General features: G+C 42.0%; 1 protein-coding gene across 5 annotated transcripts in view; it reads left to right on the top strand.

Annotated features, from left to right (window-relative positions):
- HIVEP2 (HIVEP zinc finger 2) overlaps positions 1 to 19,687 on the top strand; it is a 140,362-nt gene that overhangs the window by 53,677 nt on the left and 66,998 nt on the right. For 3 of the 5 annotated variants that reach the window (XM_080998529.1, XM_080998528.1, XM_080998530.1), the window contains exon 2: positions 4,421 to 4,634. The exons of 1 other annotated variant lie outside the window; for it this stretch is intronic. The gene's annotated coding sequence lies outside the window, so the exon portion shown is untranslated. Of the gene's footprint in view, positions 1 to 4,420; positions 4,635 to 7,364; positions 7,508 to 19,687 lie in introns of those variants that run through there. One more of the 5 variants, XM_080998531.1, reaches the window with a different exon arrangement.

Genomic DNA, 19,687 nt, shown 5'->3' with positions numbered 1-19,687 from the left:
ATATATTAGCTGGAATGTGTCTTTCATATGGGCTGTCTTTTTTCTTAGACTAGGTATAGTTGCCGTGTGTCTCTTATATAAGAACATAAGAAGAGCCTGCTGGATCAGGCCATGTGCTGTTGCATGTACCAGATACATGATGGGCGAGCCCAAAAGGAGCTTTGGGAAGAGGCAGCACGAACAGTAGAGAGGGAAGAATGCTTAATCCCTTCCTCACTTCCTGCTTCTCTTTTTGAAATAGATCCGAACTGCTTTCTCTCCTCTTACAATGTTCTCTATAAGGTTTAGCCTCACATTTGGAGCCCCACTGGGGTTGATGGTGAAGGAGTAACTTGGGGAAGGGTTTAGATAAATGGCAGATAAATGTGCCCTCCCTCTTGGTGTGCCTCCATTTCGCACCACCCCTTCCCAATTACGTTGACACTGTAGGTAATAATACATATGAAAGGAAGGGGCTAGGACCCTGAAACATCTTTCTCTGAAAGTTACATATGCATTTGCATGCTAATACTCAGTTTGGGCCTTGTACTTCTTATGTTTTACCTGGCTGACACAGTATACCTTGGGGTTGGAAACTAGTAAATATGATGTCTCAACACACCAGCCTTACGCACCTGTGCCATTCCGCTCCACTGAAGTTGAAGGTAGACCACAGCCATGTGTGGCAGTGCGCTAGCAACCCATGAGTGGAATAGGTGTTTATTTGTGTGTGTGTCAAAACACCTGGGAGGCCACAATAAAGGATCAGGGGGTTGTGTTTGACTTGGAGGGTGGTGTGATGCTTTCTGTATATATAGTCATAGACTTCCAAGGACAAACAAAGAATTAGTTACCCACTAGACACATCAGGATCTATGAGAACTATTCCTATAATTCAGATCAGATTCTTTTTTCTTTTCTATTTTTTACAATGAAGGAAGTATTTTCCACTATTGTTATGGGGCAAGTTGCTGTGTAACGCCTCCCCCCTCCCACCACCAAGCCCCCCAACACAGCACATGTTAATTTGTATTACTCACTTACTTCCCTAAGTATCAGTTTTCAAGAGGTTCCTGTAATGTGGCGGTGAAGCCAGTTCTCTGGGCTCTCAAGTGCCTCCTCTTTCGGTTTGTGTCTCTATCATTACGACAAACTTTTTCACTTTGGGGCTTAGGGCACCTTGGCTTTTAAAGTGGAAATGTCAAGCACCTTCTGGTACTGGAAACATGAAACGTGTGACTGCCTGCGGAGCAGCAAACGCTAAAGCCTCAACCTGTGGGAGTTGAGAGATGCCTGGCAAGCTTTGCCCTGCCAGCATGAGCCTTTGTAGTGGCTGGAAGGAGATGGGATGAAGTTGCTGCCAGTGCTGCTCTCTGCATATTATTACTTGCCTGCTGATACGCCCACTCCTGGGGCTCAAAGTCCTCAGGCTTCCTGTTGTTGAAAGCTGCCTGCTTGTAAGCAGAGCACAGAGCAGTTGTGAAACAGTGACATCAAATACGGTCCCGCTCCTCTTCCAAAAATAAATGTCCCCCTCTGGCTTTTCTTACTCTCTGCTCCCTTTGTTCCCCTGGGTGTCATTCTTCAGGAAAGCACGAAATGCTTCCCGCCTCTCCTGCTCCAATGTGGAGTTTACTACTTTTAATTTTAGAATTCTCTGCTTAGGTGGTGGGTCAAAGCTCAGTGCAATACTTGTGCAGCATGCTGAATGTCCCTGGTTCATTGTCGTCTCCAGGATCTCCAGTAACAGGAATAGGCAAGACCTTTGGAGAGATGGCACTAGTATGAATAGATGGCTCTAGGATAAACAGAGCAAGGGCCAGCTCCTTATTGATCCCAAAGAGGACTGGATTGTGATCTGCAAGCTGGGGGCTTTTCATGGCACTGTAGAGAACTCAGATGTTTGGATATTTCCCCAGGGACAGAACCTCCTATAACTTATTCAGGGCCTTGCTGGCCAGAGCTCACAGCCTCACAGAAGCCCCAAAGGTTACAAAATAAGGTGAGGGCTGCTTAGTCAGTTAGCCAGCTCCTGTGGCTTCAAGCCTGTGTAGCCTATGCAGCCTAGAGAAGGCTTCAGCTGGCTCTTGCTCCCAGCAGAGACAACGTTGCTTGTTAATTGCCATAGCAGGACCCCTTGGTGCTGTCCAAGGTCTTGTATACTCTCTGCCAAAACTTGAGTACAAAATGGCTTCAAGTCCTATTCCATCACAGTCAATGTTAGAGACTGAGGATGGCACCAAGAGAGAGAGACAGAGACAGACAGACAGACAGACAGACAGACAGAGAGAGAGCGCGCACTCTGTATCCCTTCCTTTGTGGACATGTTGTGCCCATCATATCTCAAGGAAGCAAGTTAGTCTTCTAATATAGCTTCTATTTCTACCAGTTTTTCCTCAATCTGGGAGTGGCATGTCTTTGGAACTGGAACTCAAAAGTATTGGCTTTACTGTTTCTGAGGAAGAGTGGACAAGCAGAATTGACAAGTGTTGATAATAAATATTTAGCTGCTTCTGCATCTCTCTTCTCTGGCTTATAGCATGCCAGATTCATTTTCTCTGTAGGGGTGCTATTTCAGAATTAAGTGAAAATGGGAGGTTCAAAGTTCAGCTCAGTCTAAGAGCTAACTTTCAAGGTTGAACACTGAGAACTCAGTCACTCTGTACAACGTAGCTGTGATTATTATTATTTTCTACCCTTTTTTTAAAAAAACCCCACATAGGAATTGAATTTAGGCTTGGGCGACTAATCAGTCAAATTGTTTTCATAGTTATATTAATGAAAGGGAAACCAATGACATGATAGAGAAAATGAACTTGGGCTTGACTGTGGGGTCCTAGTAATGTTTTTCCATTCCTGCAGTTGGGGCTAGTCTCTTTCTAGGTGCAAAACTCTTAATTCAGGTGAAGGTATTGGAAGGGCAAGAGAGATGCAGGGCTGCCTTGGCATATGACAGCTGGGCAAGAAAGGAGCTAGGGCACAGGGAACTGTGAAAAGCTCATTGGGGATGTCCTTGAGAGAAGGTTCCTAGCTTTATTTTAGGAGCATGGTGAGCTCTATGAAGGGTCCCGGAGAGGATGACTTTTGCAGCTCCAAATTACTATGCCTTCTTAGATGCCATCAGTATGACAGTGTTTTGGACATAGCGTCCATTTCCACTTTTATCTCTTTTGCAGTCTGAAGCATTGCTATACTCTTCAAAACTGCTGTTTTGTTCCTATGTAGAATTATGCAGATTTATGTGACAAAGTCGCTAAGATTTCTTTAGTCAGGTGACAGGCATGCTTCAAACTATTCTGTAGGAGCAACCGTAGGTATGCAGCAACCCCACCATTCAAGTGATGGTTGAACTGAGCTTGACTGGCAGATGACTGAGGGAGCTGCTGATGTCATGCCTATGCTGGTAGAGCTATGGCTTTCCCTGGGCATAGGGAATCCCCTGCCAGCTGGCTCAGCCAATTTTGACTCTGTTTTGTGCTTGATAACCTGGTGAATATAAAGGAAAACAATTCCATTGAGTTACGGAATTTCCTTCCTGAGCGGGGCTTATATTTTACAAAAGAGAACAATTTAGTAATTCTCAATGGGAATCGCAACCCAACTATATCCTGCTCAGACTGTTCTGCTGCAGTTGTGTCCAATTTTCAGGCAGATGAGAGAAAAGGCTGGCAAAAACTGCTGCTGCTGCTGCCTCTAGTTACTTTCTACATTAGGAATCTTGGCTCGAAAATGGAGAAGAGGCGAATAGCAGAGATTGGAGCTAGGTGATCCAGGGCTGTTGTTGCGTTGGCAGAGTGCATTGCAAGTTGTGGTGGCTTTTTCCACCACTATCTGTTGGGTAGCAAGATTTCTATCTAGGGAAGCTTGACAGAAAATGGTATAAGGAGCCTTGCTGAAGAGCAGATTACAGCATGGATCATCTTCCTTCCATGGTCTTTAGGCATCAAGTTCAATCCTGTTTTTGGTCAGTTGGGAATTTTCCAACCTTGGACATCCTTGCTTGTATGATGGTAGTTACATAAGAGACTGGGGGGGGGGGGGAGTTAGAATAGGAAAAATATAAAGCTGTAGAAAAAGATAACCAAATCTAAATGTCATGGATTATTTCATTACAAATATATATTTCAGAATTGAATATCTATTCTCCTTTAAAGACATCTGATTAGAGTTCATTAGCTCCTCTCATGTATTTCAAGATCCTCATAGGTGGGAGGAGGAAAATGGTCAATCTCCTTGCTGGCGAGAGATTTTTTTGTGATAATGTTGTAGGGTTGATTTCACTCTGGTGAAAGAACACATAAAGCTTCCCAGTTTCTTGATGATGTATTGTGTACGTTTTGAACCCCTGTAATATTTTTATGTTAAACTTTGTTCTGGTGGGCCTCCCCCCTGCCCTGCCCTGCTCTAAAATTTGATTGGTTTTATCTCCCATGTTCTGTAGGAAATGAATTGCTGCTTTCTTGGATGCTGGTGACAATTACAGGGGGCAACAGAGGCGAGATGCTGATAGGAGACTGGAGGAGAGAATAAGCATCAGACTTCTCCCGGGAACTTGCTTGGGATAAATCAGCTAGAAGCCACCAATGAATATTTCTAAAGAGGGCTGTTAAACTAGGGCAAGCAGAACTGCCGGCGTTTACACACAGGAGAGAAACGTGAGTGCTTAGCGAAATCTCGGTGCTAAAAATAATTTGCACTTTTATTTATAACAATGTTATCATCGTCGAGGAAAGTTAGGCAGAATTGTGCATGGCAGGGCAAAAAAGACTCTCCCCACTGCTTATTGCAGTGCAGGGATAGAGACACACATCTTTTCACTGTTCTAAATAACAGTGACTTCCATTCTGCTATAAGTGAGGGTCAGTAGTTGCTGTTGGCTGCTTCATAAAGCCATATACTTTTCATTACATAGAAGAATTCAAATAAGGCTACTCTGATTAAGAATCGGCTATATGACTATTCCTATGGAATTTGGTGCCAAGTACACTCCAAAATTCTTTTAAGTCTTGCATTAAAAACAACAACATGGCTTCGTATTGAATATAGCTTCATATTGAGAAGCAGAACATGAATGATTGTAGCCATCTTTAAACAATAGAATGATAGAATTGTTGAGTTGGGGCCCTGAGGATCATCTAGTCCAACCCCCTGAAATGGAGGAATATGCAGCTGTCCTATATGGGGTTCAAATACCTTGGCACTATCAGCTTCATGCTCTAACAAAAAACATGGGTTTGTGGGTATAATGTTCCAGCTGCTGTAACTCACATTTTGAAACACTTTTTAGTTTATAATTTTTGTTGGTTTACCATATACAAAAAAAGTAAGTTTAAATATATGGCAACACTAGTTATCTCCATAAGTTTCAGTCAAGAGTTTGATATTCCCTACTTAATTTTCTATGGCTACAATATTGTAACACTTACCTGGGGGGGTAGAGTCCACTGAACTAAAACGAGTTTGCTTCTTCATTATTAATGATACAGTATTTTACCACACAATTCTCTACATGTCTACTTGGAAATAGGTTCTGTTTGAGTTCATTGAGACTTAGTCCTAGGTAAGTGGGTATATGATTACAGCCTTGGTGGCCTTTTGGAAAAAGGAAAAAGTTCCATCAACTTTGCGCATGTAAAAAAGAAAAGAAAACATAAAATTATCAGGGTGCCTAGGAATTAATGTATTTTTAGTTGAAGGAAAATCTTGTCCATTATTGGGATGTACCCCTGTTTAAATATACTAACCTTGAAGTGAAAAATGTTTTTTCACTACTGAGAAATCCGAAGTTCCGTTAGGGTGACTAATAATTTCATACCATCTGATATGATTTACAGAATTTCTTCTACTTTATTAAGGCAATTTATAAAACTGTTAGGCTGGTTTTCAACGGAGAGAACAGCCTGTAATTTTTCTAATAGGATCCAGTATCCAAGCCCATTCCTTTTAACATGCCACTTTTGGGCAACATGTTCATTGTTCCCATGGGTCTTATCCTATGACAAAGTTCAGGGCACGGTCCAATGTTCTGCTTGTTTATACTAATTGAATCAGGAATGGATCCTGCCTCCCATTGTCCTATGAGCCCTAGATGAAAGAAATGTCATTTTCCTTTTAAGGTGGTTTTTTGTATCATAAGATTCAGTACTACTGAAAAGCTATCACTGGGTGAACTCCAACAAAGCTTGAGCAGGTCTCTGTTGTTGTAAAAGGCCTTCTCCTTCATTTCCTCTCCCTGCAGGCTCCCTGCACCCTTAAAATCTGCTCCAGAGGACTGGGGACCCTCTGGAACAAATTTTGAATGCATACCGGGGGGGGGGGCAGAGGGGGGAGGGAAAGAAAAAATCCATGTGTAAGTGGATTTCTGTTGTGCAAGCCACCACTGGATCTCACCCGCTATGTCAGAAAGCCAGTCCCCAGTGTTCTGGTCTTCAGTCGAGTGCAACTAAGAGTCGTAAGCCAAGGTGGAGTTAGGCAGATGACTGAGTAAGCTGGGTTCTTCATGACTAGGGTCACCAGTGTCAGGGAATAGGTTTAGCTCCAAAGCCTAGTAGCAACCCTAAATTGTTTCCTTTACTTTCTTTGGTATAAATGTGGGACTGGTTAAGTTTAGTCCTATGGGGGAAGTACAGCACTGCAGCGGGGTTGGAGGATTGGCATGTTATGAGCTGCAATCCTGAACTGTCCAGGTTTCTCTGAGGCACAATGTATATGTTTGTGCACAAAACAAGCAGAGCTGCAATTCACCCCCAAGAGTCTCTGGGAAGAACCTTCATTTCACCCAACTCTGTTGCAGATCCTTCAATCTGGGACTACGTTTTTGCTGTCAAATTTCTTTAAAGGAAGCTACTTTTGTTGTAAAGCGATTTAGGGAACCGAAACCCCTTTTTTTGTGATGTTGCTTCTATACAAGTGTTAAGCCAGGCTGCTCTGCAGGGGCCAAGGGGAGGAGGATAGAAAGCACGTTTAGAAATGTATAGAGAAATGTTAAGCTGTGCATGGCATAATTTTTTTTTTAGTAAACGAAAACCAGCATTGTAAAGATACATCTTATAGGTAGAATTTTGTAGTCTGCATCTCTCCCTTTATACTTTGTCCTTATACTGCAGTGTCAAAAAATGCAGAAACACCTTGTAATTGCAGTTGTTTATTTAAACCAGCCACTTGTGGTTCTGTCCACTGAAGATGCTTAAACTCCAGCCTTTCACAGACACCTAAGAGCAGCAAATTGACTTTGGGTCTCTTGTAAGAATATCTAAATGTAGGCTGTTGAATAATCCCTTTGGGGGCCCTGTAACTATTTTTATGCCTGGATATGCGTCATCAGTGGGTATTTTCTCTGGTGACTAGCTTACATCAGTAGGTCTCCTACCATACATTCTATAACTGAGTGACTTATGATTGATGGGAGTCACTGCTGCTGTTTAGCTTTTATCTGTGACCTCGAATAATGGACAACCGGAATTTCCAGGCTGTTCGGTTCTTTGGAGTGACTGGAGAGATGAGGCGATTGCATTGCTGATAAATGCAGGTAGTACCGGGGATGGCATTCACTGGGAAATCGGGAAGGGGGAGAAAGGGAGGTGTTCCTTGTCTGAACGGCAGTAAATCCTATCTCTGTTGTTCAGTTTTCACTGGGAAAGGTATGTTTCCCGAAGCTACGGAAGAAACTGCAGTTGGATTTCAGGACGTGATGTGTTGGCTGCATTGTTTCCTAGTGATCTATGTACTGGAGTGTAGCAGGAGCAATGTGTATGGTTCAGTTAGCTGATCTTTTATCCGAGGAATGCTTGCTTTTTCCCTGCAGCTCGGCTGAGAGTGATGCTGTGGAATGTAAAGCAGCAGAGGAGGGAAGTGTTTGTGTGCTCTTTCAGCTTGTTGTTGTGTTTCTGCGTCTGTTTTTAAAAAAATATAGGAATACGGAATGGTGAGCATTTGATGCAGGGCGTTCAGTCCAGATGTTCTCCAGGTGAAATCATAACATGCAGCAAGCAAGGCTGTTCTTAAATTGATAGGTTACACCTGCCTCCGTGACCTGCTGAGCTTTTGGTAGCAATTAATTTCCTGCTCTCTTTTAAGTTATTTCTGGTAGGGAAATGAATAGCGATTATAAAAGGCATATTAGTAAATGACCCCTTCTGTTCCTTTTCCTCCCCCCCTTGCCACCTCCCCCCCGCTTCCCTCTATGACATGTGTAAATGAGACTGCAGTAGGCTTGTGAGATTTTTTCTTCTTCTCCATCTCTGTTGAAGCACACTCTGTGAGGACAGCTGAGTGCTGGAGCCAGCTTGAGGCACTTTCGCCTTCCTTTCTCCCTCATGTTTACTCCGTTTGACACAAACGTGATGGCAGCGGATGCCACGTTCAACTCTCGGTGACCTCTGACCTCAGGACTGTCAAGCTCTTTCGCTGGCATTCAGGCTGTCAAGAAAATGACAATAAGGTGCACGAAATACCAAGTGGGTGAGGTGCTCTGTGTGGATCTGAAAACAATTAAGCAGCTAACTCTGCCTCTGCATGGAGGAGAATATTATTCATTTGTTTGTGAAGCTGTATAATTGGAGGGTCACAGTAATGGGCTTTTCCTTGTTCCTTGATGCCTCTCTCATTATGAGTTGGATTCCTCATAGCCCTGCATTGTATCTTGCAGGGGTCGTTGCAAAACAGGCAACAACAACAAACCAGTCTTATACTTCTTTTCTTTTTATTATTTCTGTGGTATTAAGGATGCAACCCTTCCGTCTATTACGCCTGCAATAAGATCAGAGGTGCTAGAGGTTCTTTTAACCATACGAAGAAATTCCTTCTCAAGCCCATAGAGCTATATCCATAAATGTTATTTTACCCTGTAGCTATTATACCAACAACTCCCTTCTTGTCATTCAGTCATATACAGTATCTGCTATTAGACAAAGACAAAATACAGATACAATGTTGACACTTCGATAGCTTCGCTCTGAGACTAGCATGCAAAGCTCATGCTGGATTTAAATATCCCAAGTTATACCCAAAGTATAAGGCAGTAATTTATAACGCTTGGTTTTGAGTAACCCAAATAACATCCCAAGTATAATTCTGAAATGGTACAATTCCAGATTCACTTTTCCCATTCATTTATCATTAGCAAACTTTTTTCTTCTTCTCCATCTCTGGAGATGTTTGATAACTGTTTGATAATGCAGCCCTATAACATGTCTACTCAGGAGTAGTGACCCCAGGTAAGTGCAAACAAGCTGAAGCCTTAGAAAATGCAAATAAGTACTGTGGTTTGACTGTGCCAGGTATATATTTATGTATTGCTTTTTTATTTCAAGAACCTTTGATGACTAATGCCAAGCTGGTTATATAATTCACAGTAAAAGGTTAAACTCAAAATCTTGATGGGACTGTGAGTCATTTGCTGGGAAAACCAATCACTGAACTCTTCTGGGATTCTGTGTTTAGGAAATGTAATGTTTATGTGTGCGCTTCTGTGTATTATGGGTCCCTTAGCAGGTGGTGTCAAAGGCTCATCTAGAAATAGGATGTGGGTATTACTGTTGATTTTCTATCAAAGTTTATGTGGAGAATTCAGTGGACAGGCTTGTTCATAGTCAGCTGCATTTAGGATTTAACAGAATTGTCCTGGGACCGGCTTGATTAGTGTTCCTGGTCTGTGTTTGTCTTTTCCGGCTATATGCATTGTTTTGACCTGAAAACCAAATGCAAAACAGTCAATAATTACCTTGTTTTGGGAGACCCAGGTAAGCAAAGTGTGTGTGTGTGTGTGTGTGTAGCCCACGATGGGCTGCCTCAAGTGACTTGTGGGTTGAATTTGGCTAGGTGGGGCACATGTTGTGCAGACCTCTTATACTGTAGATCGATTTGAGAGCAGTACTAAGTGGGTGAGTGGAATGACTTTGCAAGGAGATGATTTGGTAAGGAAAGCATTGCTAGTGGGTGGCCAGAACTGGTTCCTTCCCCTATACTGGCTGCAGCATTCCAAGAATCCCTGGACCTGTTTCATAATTAATATCTGGTAAAAATCAGACAATAGGAGTTGCTGTGGGGCTTAATTCCATTCCTGGCTGCTGTACTTCAAAGGTAAATGTTTTCAGAACCTTTTCAGACCCCCTTGGCTGTGAGTCCTGGAAGACATGCTCCCTGCCTTGCTTGCCCTGACTGACTCCAGCTACAACAGCCGAGGCTGCTGTACAAACTATTGGGCTGGGGTCTTGTTTAGGGTGTTTTTGTTGTTGTTGTTGTTGATATCAATCTTTTGTATCTTTATTTTCGTTCTTATCATTTAGATGGACATTTTAAAATTTGGTTGTGTACCTTTTGATGTTTTATTTATTGCTTATGACTACTTTGGGTTATGTTTGTAATTGTGTATTTTTTTCGTCTTGTAAGCTGCCTTGAGCATGGTTTGAACTATGAAAAGTCAGCATACAAATAAAGTGATATATCATGTTTGTATGTCCCATCAGTGGCCTGATGCAAAAGAGAACTGGGCTTCTGCCCCTTTCATAAATATGTACATTTATTTATTTTAAACTATATATTACACCTGTTTGTCAGAAGAAATTCAAGGCAGCTAACTGTCCAAAACAGAAGTTATAAAATCTAAAGCAATCCACAATTCAACCAAGTCCTAAATCAAAGTATCAGTATAACCCTTTTGTGACAATAACCCTTCTGTAAATAACTATCAAAGGTGCAGGACCCTGCCTCTTTTCCACTTTAGCCACCCTTTCAGTTTCTAAATATCAGTTCTGAGCTTGGATTAACACAAATCCTATGTTGTATGGTATCATGCTGTCCACTCTTCCACGCTCGGTAAACTCTTGATGAGGCATCGTCATGAATCATGCCGAAAGTGAACAGTTAATGCCACCTATGCTGTCATACATGGTACCCAAATGGAACTGCTTCTTCGCTTTGGATGTGAATTCTTGGCTTGCCAAATATGTATGAAATGTATGTACATGGTTGGAGAAAACTGAGAAAGTGAGTACTGTTCCCTTCCACATTGGCAAATGATGCAATTAATTATGAAGTCCTGTCTGTACTGAGCAGATTCTTCCACACTCCAAATGTTTCTTTTCTCAACTAGTCAGCAGGCTGTCCAGTTAAGGGGACCCATTTTCCAGAATGAGAGTGAGCTGCCTTTTATTTTACCATTATATCTCCTAATTCCCCCATAACACGTGCTGTTTATGCAGTGTTTCAAGTAATTATGCCCAATAATTACAAAAATGGTCAGGGTTCAGCAGATAGATTAGATAGATAGATAGATAGATAGATAGATAGATAGATGATAGATATAAACAATGCAATGTCAGATGGTTGTTCTGTAGTCCCTTTTTTGTTCTCTGAGCTTTCATTTAGGCTGTCCGCAGTACCAGCTGCATTGGCAGCAACCATCAGAACGGCACTGGGAGTGACAAGATAATTTGAAGTCAGAGCTATCCTGGAAGCAAATGAATCAGTAAACAAGTTAGAATGATCCTTTGGGTTAGGCTCATGCTTTTAAAAAAAGATGACTTAAAAGTTTTTTTTTTTTTGCTATTTCCATTTCTGGCACATTTTCTTCATCGCTAGTGGCAGCTCCACTGCAGCTGATTAGGCTTGGGATACCCAGTGTCTTGGGGGTAGAACACTTTTCTGGCTGCCTGCTTGGCCTCTCCCTGGGACCCGAACCTTCACCTCCCAGCTCACTGGGCCTCTCCTCTGGTTCAGACCTCTCTTGAGGTCCTGATCTCTCCTCCCCCATCTCACCAGGATCTACCTTGGGGCCATTCAGCTCCAGTTCCCCGATCTCCCTTTCCTTTGACATGTGCATGATTGGTCTTTGCCTCGCCTAATAAGGGTAGCTATGCTGGGACTAGACAACAGAAGTAATGAAGGCTTGTTCCATTTCTGCATTAAAAGAGATGGTGGTATGTTCCTTATTGAAGAATCCATCATTTGAACTCTGATAGAAATCACCATTGTCTAGTATACAATATTCCATTATTGGACAAAGTATTTGCGGAGGCGTGAGGCTGAGCTCCACATTTTCCTTGATTATCCTAGATCTTAATTATCTAGATTTCTTAAAGTTGGGTTGCTTTAGGATAGCATCCACAAGCTTCATTCAGGCAGCCTGCAGTATTTCTGTAAAATTGCAATTAAAAATCATGCAGATTCTAGCACAGCACGTTACAGTTGCTACAACAGGCAGAAAAAACATTAAGTGATCTTCCAAGGCCCTCAGCAATTTTTAAGAGAACTGTTGGGGGAAATGGGTTGGAAACCACTGCCTTAGTGCACATTGTAAGAGGTGACCCTGATTTTGCTGGACCTCTCAGGGACATTTGATCTCACCAAGTAGATAGCATATTGTTCAGTAATTGGAAGATGTGTTCATATTTCACCAAGTGCTTTGGGCATGAATTCTTAAAATCACTGTAATCCAGGCATAGGCAAACTCGGCCCTCCATATGTTTTGGAACTACAACTCCCATCATCCCTAGCTAACAGGACCAGTGGTCAGGGATGATGGGAGTTGTAGTCCCAAAACATATGGAGGGTCGGGTTTGCCTATGCCTGCTGTAATCAATGATCTTGGAGCAGTATTTTCACTTAGGTTGCAATCCTATGCACACCTACCTGGGAATGTAGTGTGTGAACTCAGCATCCAGGTAGGCATGCATGGGATCAGGGACATCACCTTTAAAATGAAAGCAAAATCATCCCCAGTGGGTTTCAGAAGCACAGCCTGCTTCTGAAATTTTAGAAGTCCTTCAGTGTAAATACTGCAAAGCATTGATAAGTCAGTTTATCAAAGCTGCCCTCAATGTTTTAATTGGATGTTCTGTCATATTCTCAACCCAAATCATGACCTTGTAGCCACCCTGCCATAACATGGTTATGGTTGAGTAGTGCAGCTGCTGTATTTCTGATTTAAACATAACCTCTCTTTTGACGTGTGAAATTTGGCATGCTTTGACACTCTTGAATTCATTCCAGGCCCAGCTGGAAAGATGCCATTGACTATAACACAGGCAGAATCTGGCCCTAAACCAGAGGATATTTTTATTTTTATTTATTTCAGCCTCCCCATCCCATACTTCTATGAATTTAGATTAAGTATTGTCATGCAAATTTTCAAATGATTTCTTTTTAAAAAAATCAAAGATCTGAATATCAAATAAGGAATGGTAATATTTTAAGAACCACACTGAAATATTAACAACTAACTCAATAGGAATTCAAAATGATATTTGCTAATGTTTCCTGGTGTTGATAAGAAAGGGAAGTTATTTTGTTTGCATAAATCAAGTAAGTGGTAGACAATATATTAACAATTATGGGCACAATCAAACTGAATTTCCTTTGTTTGGATAAATAGGAACGCAGGGACATTACATTATGGGCATGATCCAAGTGAAATTAGACACTTTATTTTAGCTCAGTCAGTTTCAGAGAGAGGATTTTAAGCATACAATACTCTCAGTGCCCCAAGGAATCCAGCGCTAAACACTTGTTTTTTGCCCTCTCAATTAAAATGCATGAATAATCCACATGCTTATAGCTGTTCTAAGGAAATTGACAGAACTGAGGGATCATCCACACTTGTGCTTGCCCTGTTGTTTCCCCCTGGGGAAACCTGCTGTTTACCGCTGAATCGGAGCAAATGTCAGTTGAATTTTACTCCGCGTTGATGCTTGCTCTGATTTAGCACTAAAGAGTAAGTTTTCTGGGGGAAGGCAGTGGGGCAAAGGTAAAACCGCTCTGACCCATGATTTCTAGGCACAGGGCAAGCACAAGTGTTGAAGAGCCGTGAGACATACTGAATTTTAGGATCACACTGTGTGAATATAATTTAAATGTTATGTTCAGTACATCTTCTGAGAGTTACCAGCTTGAGGGTCAGCACTGTGTAAAGTGTTGAGCCCTTGCAAAGTATTCCTCCTCCCTCTTTTCATCCGTGCTTGCTGACTGAGAGAACGTTTTGGGGGAGCGTCTCCTCCCCCATTGTTCTACCCGGACACTGAGGTCTGGCACCGAGGGCCTTCTGGCAGTTCCCTCACTGCGAGAAGCCAAGTTACAGGGAACCAGGCAGAGGGCCTTCTCGGTAGTGGCGCCCTCCCTGTGGAACGCCCTCCCACCAGATGTCAAAGAGAACAACAATTACCAGATTTTTAGAAAACATCTGAAGGCAGCCCTGTTTAGGGAAGCTTTTAATGTTTGATGTATTACAGTATTTTAATATTTTTTTGGAGGCCGCCCAGAGTGGCTGGGGAAGCCCAGCCAAATGGGTGGGGTATAAATAAATTATTGTTATTATTATTATTATTATGCCTCTTTTTATTAGGAGGAGATTGCAAGGACCTCTTCCCCCTTACAGCTTAAAATGACTGACAGAAATTTTGTGCCTCAGCTCTCTATTTTGTGCTCCCAATCATTCATTACCTCCTTCCCTCATTTAATTAACTTAAGGAACACAAGCTGGGTTAAAATGCTTTTGCTGGATGCTAAGCCAATGCGGTGCCACACCTGTTCAGGTGCATGAATAAGGTGAGAAGGAAAGGCTGCCGCACACTAGCAGTGTACATGCATTGGATGAAGATTGTCCCAGGTTCAGGCTTAAGCATCTTCAGTTCAAAAAGGATCAGGTGATGGGAAAGGCTAGAAATCTGGGAGAGCTATTGCTGGTCATAGAAGACAGTACTGGATACAAGGCAACTCCTATGTTCCTTTGTGGGAAGGAAGCAATTATTAGAATACGTGTGAATAATGGTTCACAAGTGAAGTTGCTGAGAATACTTTGGATCATCTCTGTCTCCCAGGTAGTTCCCATTGGTGTTGGGAGGCGGTAGCAGCATGGATCCAGCCATTCTAAGGAATGACCTGGTAGTGCACGGGTGGGCAGCCTATGAACCTCCAGATGTTGGTGAACTACAATTCCCATCTGCCCCAGCCAGTATGGCAAGTGGTCTGGGATTATGAGAGTTGCAGTTCAGCAACGTGTAGGATCATAGGCTCCCCGCCCCCGAGGTAGTACCCTACAATTCAAAAACTGTTTACAATTTTCTGTATATATGATCTATTAAAGTAGAAGTATAATAATGTGATAGGAATGTATTACCACTCATGGTGAACTTGCTCAATTTCAAAATTGCATTGGCCCCATACTAGATTTAACCTTGCTTTCTTGGCTTTCACAGCCAGCAGAAGCAAACAGATGTTTTTCCTCTGGGAAAGTTCTTTTGTTTTGAGTAGCAGAAGCTCGTTTCCCATCCCGGAACTGGCTGCACTGTAGAATAAAAATGAAAACTGTATTTTTAACAATTCGGGGTCCTGCTACTTGAAATGTGTGCCTGCATACAGTGAGTGCTGCACAATGTGAATGGACATGCAAGGAACTGAGGAGAGGTTGTCGTTTAATGTGTAAAAGCTACTGAAAGTGAAATTTTGAACTAAAGTATTGAGGCAAAGAATAGACCTCTGGCTGCAGACATCAAACAACAGAACTGTTTTAAAAGTTAGACAAACGTTCCTCTGGACTTTAAAAAACCACAAAAAAACAACCCCTTCCACATACTGAAAACTATTTTTACCCTCTTCCTGCAAGATATTAACAAAATAATTTCTGAGCATTTTTATTTTGGGGTGTGTGTTAAAATTGCTTTAAAGGAAGAACTGAATATTTAAGATACGTGTTAATGTGTGTGCATTGTGTGTTTTAATTCAATCTTAAGATCAGTTAGCCACATTTTAGCATCACTTTGTGATTTTTTTAAAGTCCCCACATAAATTCTTCAACGTTTTAGTGCATGCTTCTTTCTAATAGATTCAGTTTTGTATGCCATTTTGCCCAATGCACACAGTTTACATACAGTTTCCTCAAATACAGTGGTACCTCGGGTTACATACGCTTCAGGTTACATACGCTTCAGGTTACAGACTCTAACCCAGAAATAGTAGCTCGGGTTAAGAACTTTGCTTCAGGATGAGAACAGAAATCGTGCTCTGGCGGCGCGGCAGCAGCAGGAGGCCCCATTAGCTAAAGTGGTGCTACAGGTTAAGAACAGTTTCAGGTTAAGAACGGACCTCCAGAACGAATGAAGTACTTAACCTGAGGTACCACCTCAGTGCATTTTGGTGTCCTATTTCAGTCCGTGCATTTTTGTACACTTTTTGATGGGTAACTGCACTAAAAAATTCAGAGACGTGTGCATTTCAAAGCATGTCTGAGTTCTTGTTTACATTTGGGAAGGACAGATGAGGTAGGTTCATGCGAATGGACCTGAGTTTCTCCCACATACCTATGTGTGTATTATGACATCAGGTGATTACGTACAGAAACCTGGTCCAGCTTCTCATTCAAACCACTTCCTGGGGTTTTCTAGGTTGAGTCGGAGGCTACCACAAGGCTGCAGAGCTGCTTGCTTCTCTAAGATTTTATGCTTTAAATATTAGCCTTTTTAGAAAGTGTCCCCCCCCCCCAACATCTTGATATTAACTTCCTTTTATCTGTTTGTTCTCGAGTAACCTAGTCTAAATAGGTTTGTTTAGTCTTGGTTGTCTTATATACAAAGGGTGTTTCCGATGGAGTAAGTGCATATATATTGGTGTATTTATTTTATGTTGTATTTCCTTGTGCACATCTGACAATCCAGCATCTCCCAAGAGACTTGGCTTTATGAGAAAATAGTGATATGCTCTAAGCGGATGTTGGTGATGAGCTTGAGTTTTCTCTTTGGCTGGAGGTTTTGGGGGCAGTAAGAGTTCTCATAGGCGCTCAGTCTCAGGTTTTCTGGGGGTTTGTGTTATCATTTTTTACCTGCGGACAGTGTGTGGCTTGTTAATTCTTGCCTTCTCTGAACTGCAAGTCATGAATTACAGCTGTAGATTTAGCCGACTGAGAGGAAGGAATTTGTCTGCTGTACAGTAAAAGGAAGTATTTGCTGTGTTATTGTAGCACATGGCCCCTTGCCATTTTTGATAAAGCATTTAAGCGTCATGCACCCAAAGTCTACTGCCCTCTTGACCCATCATCAATCATCAGCTGTACAGTGAGGTTACATGAAACAGTAGCCCAATAGGAGAGCCATTGTTTTAGCATTGCACAACTTTTCTGGAAACGGAAACTCCAGACAAAGCACCCTAGATCACTCAGTTTTGCACTGTGTTAACCTAATGCTGATCTATTGCATTACAGAGAGGCAAACAAGTTAGTAATTGGGTAATTTGTTCTGCTATGTAAATTGTGTATGGGAAGAGACCTTTGCTTGAATTTTTAAAACAACAACAATAAAAATAATAAAAAGAAGATACCAAGAAGTATTCTGTAGTTACCATACCAAATGAATATAAATTCAAGAAAATGAATGGGCCTTCAATAAATCGCCTATGCTATCATACAGAGTTTCTATTAAAAAGGCTTCTTTTTCCACAGTGCAGTCTTTGATTACAGTTGTATGAATTCTTGTTCTGGCTATTTATTGGAATTGTTGGTTTGATTATGTAAAATGCTGTCTTCTTGTTGCTTTTATACCCTATTCCTTCTTTATAAATAGATATTTTATTGTTGCAAACTTCCATGAGTTTAGTTCTTTTGTTTTAAAAACTTACACGTTTCTTTTTTTATAAAGAAAAGAATGGATATAATCTTCTATAAATCAGATTTGTTGCGTTCAGTGGGTCTTACTCCCAGTTATCTGTGTACAGGAGGAGAATTCTAGATATATTTTCGAATGCAAAATAAACAGAACTCCATTTCTTCATTTCTGATGCTTGAAAGAAATAGTTTACAAATCAGAGTAGATCCAGTAAAAGTTTCAGAGTTGAATCTAATGCTGAACAAGGGGACTCCCCCTTCTTCTCCCTGCACGTCCCTAAAATCTGCTTTGTGGAGTCCCCAGCTCCCTCAAGCAGATTTTGAAAGTGTCTTTGAAAGTTATGTTGTGGAGGCAGAAATCTGTTGTGTGAGTGGAACAGCAGTGTTTGATACAACCCTCAGTCTCAACTGCATGTTTCAGGAGACTACTTCATCGCAGATGCCTGTGGTATTCCTTCTAACATATCAAACATATTTTTTCAGCATATATAATAGCAAAGCAATTTAAGGCCAAACATATTTTCATGTGATATGGCTATCTCTTGTGTTTCAGGAACGACTGCCACTAAAGGTATGTCCCTGGTATTTCTGGAATGTGTGAGGGGTCTTTGACAAGGAGAGTGGCTCTTCAGTTGAATACTGTACCAGATTCTTAGAATTTAAAAATACATAAATCTGAAAGCTCATCTTGCTCATTCTGGAGCACTTAGAGAGCCAATTGAACTTTGTTAAGGGAGAAGTGTTGCTCAAAACAAAGGACTCTTGAGAAGTATTACAGTTGTGTGGACAGACTTTTTGCAGTATATTTACCCTACCAAAGTTTAAAATTGAAGTAGCTCATTGTGCAGAGCACATATTTATAAATGGGTTATAAATGGGTTCACTATCCCAGCCAGGGCTCCTTCTGTTGTACTTTTTTCCTCTGTGCTGTTGGGCTTAGGGCATATATGAATTGCATAGCAATGAATGGAGATACACGTTATTGAATAGTTACAGTGGAGTGTTTAAAAGTCAAAGCACTCAGTGTGAGAATGCAGTGGACTGTGTGGGAGAATTGGAGGGAAAGTGTTGTGTGCCTCAAAATAGCGGAGGTGTTACAGGACCCACCCACCTTGCCATGCCCTTTACACTGATACCCACCTAAGGTGTACAGCAAGGCTGGGGAAACTTTGGTTCTGTGAGGCAAATTTGACAGGTGGGCTGCCAAAGCAGACTGTGGCTTTACCAACCAATCAGCTGATGAACAGTAGAGCCGAAGCCTGCTTTAACTTGCTAATTCGCACTTTGAGGCATCTCCCGCTGCCCCACATCTGACATCCTATATGTTGTCAGATGTGGGGGCAGGTGGGCATGGTTTGGAGGAGACAGCCTCATGGACCACTTTTGAACCCTGGTGCCTCTACCTCTTTGCTGCAGGTGCCTTTGCAAGTCATCCTTCACCAAGCCATAGAATACGCATATGATATCAAGCCCCAACAGATCAACGCAACGTAGACTACAACTGTGCCACAATCCAAATGGAGGAAATAACCTGCATGCAGAGCAGATGCTTGAAGAAAGTGAACCAGGATGTTGACTACATGACCACCTGGTTCACATGTTAGAGTAAGGCCTAGTCTAAGCAAATGATGGTTTCCCATGAACAGGCAGCCTGCTGCTGCATTCTGCTCATATTGCACCCACCCCACTCCTGCAGTTCCCAAGCCAGGAAGAAAGAAACGAGAATGCTAGCATAGCTCGCGGTTGCTTTCTTCCCAAACCAACCAGGAGGAGAGCCTGAGTGTTTGGTACAACAAGGTTTGTTTAGACTGCGGCTTACCATGACATGCAAAACGGGCCGTAGTGATGCCACGCTCAGAATCATATGGCCAAAGTATTAAGCATATCTGTGTGACGGCTCATCAGTTCTGCTGATTTCATGGAGGATAGGAGTGGGAGCAATGGGCATAATATAGCCACGTGTTCCAGAAATGTGTGTAAGCGAACAGTATATTTGTGTATATGAGCTGGGCTCTAGCGTGCAAACTTAATTCTTTGAGTTGGATCCAGAACAAGGTGAGCATGAGCCTGCTCATACAGCCGGGCTTTTCCGTCTCCCTCTGCCCTGCACTACAGCTCCCC

The sequence above is a fragment of the Podarcis pityusensis genome, assembly GCF_964106645.2.
Source record: "Podarcis pityusensis genome assembly, chromosome: 3".
Taxonomy (NCBI): domain Eukaryota; kingdom Metazoa; phylum Chordata; class Lepidosauria; order Squamata; family Lacertidae; genus Podarcis; species Podarcis pityusensis.
This window is presented reverse-complemented; position numbering and strand designations above follow the sequence as displayed.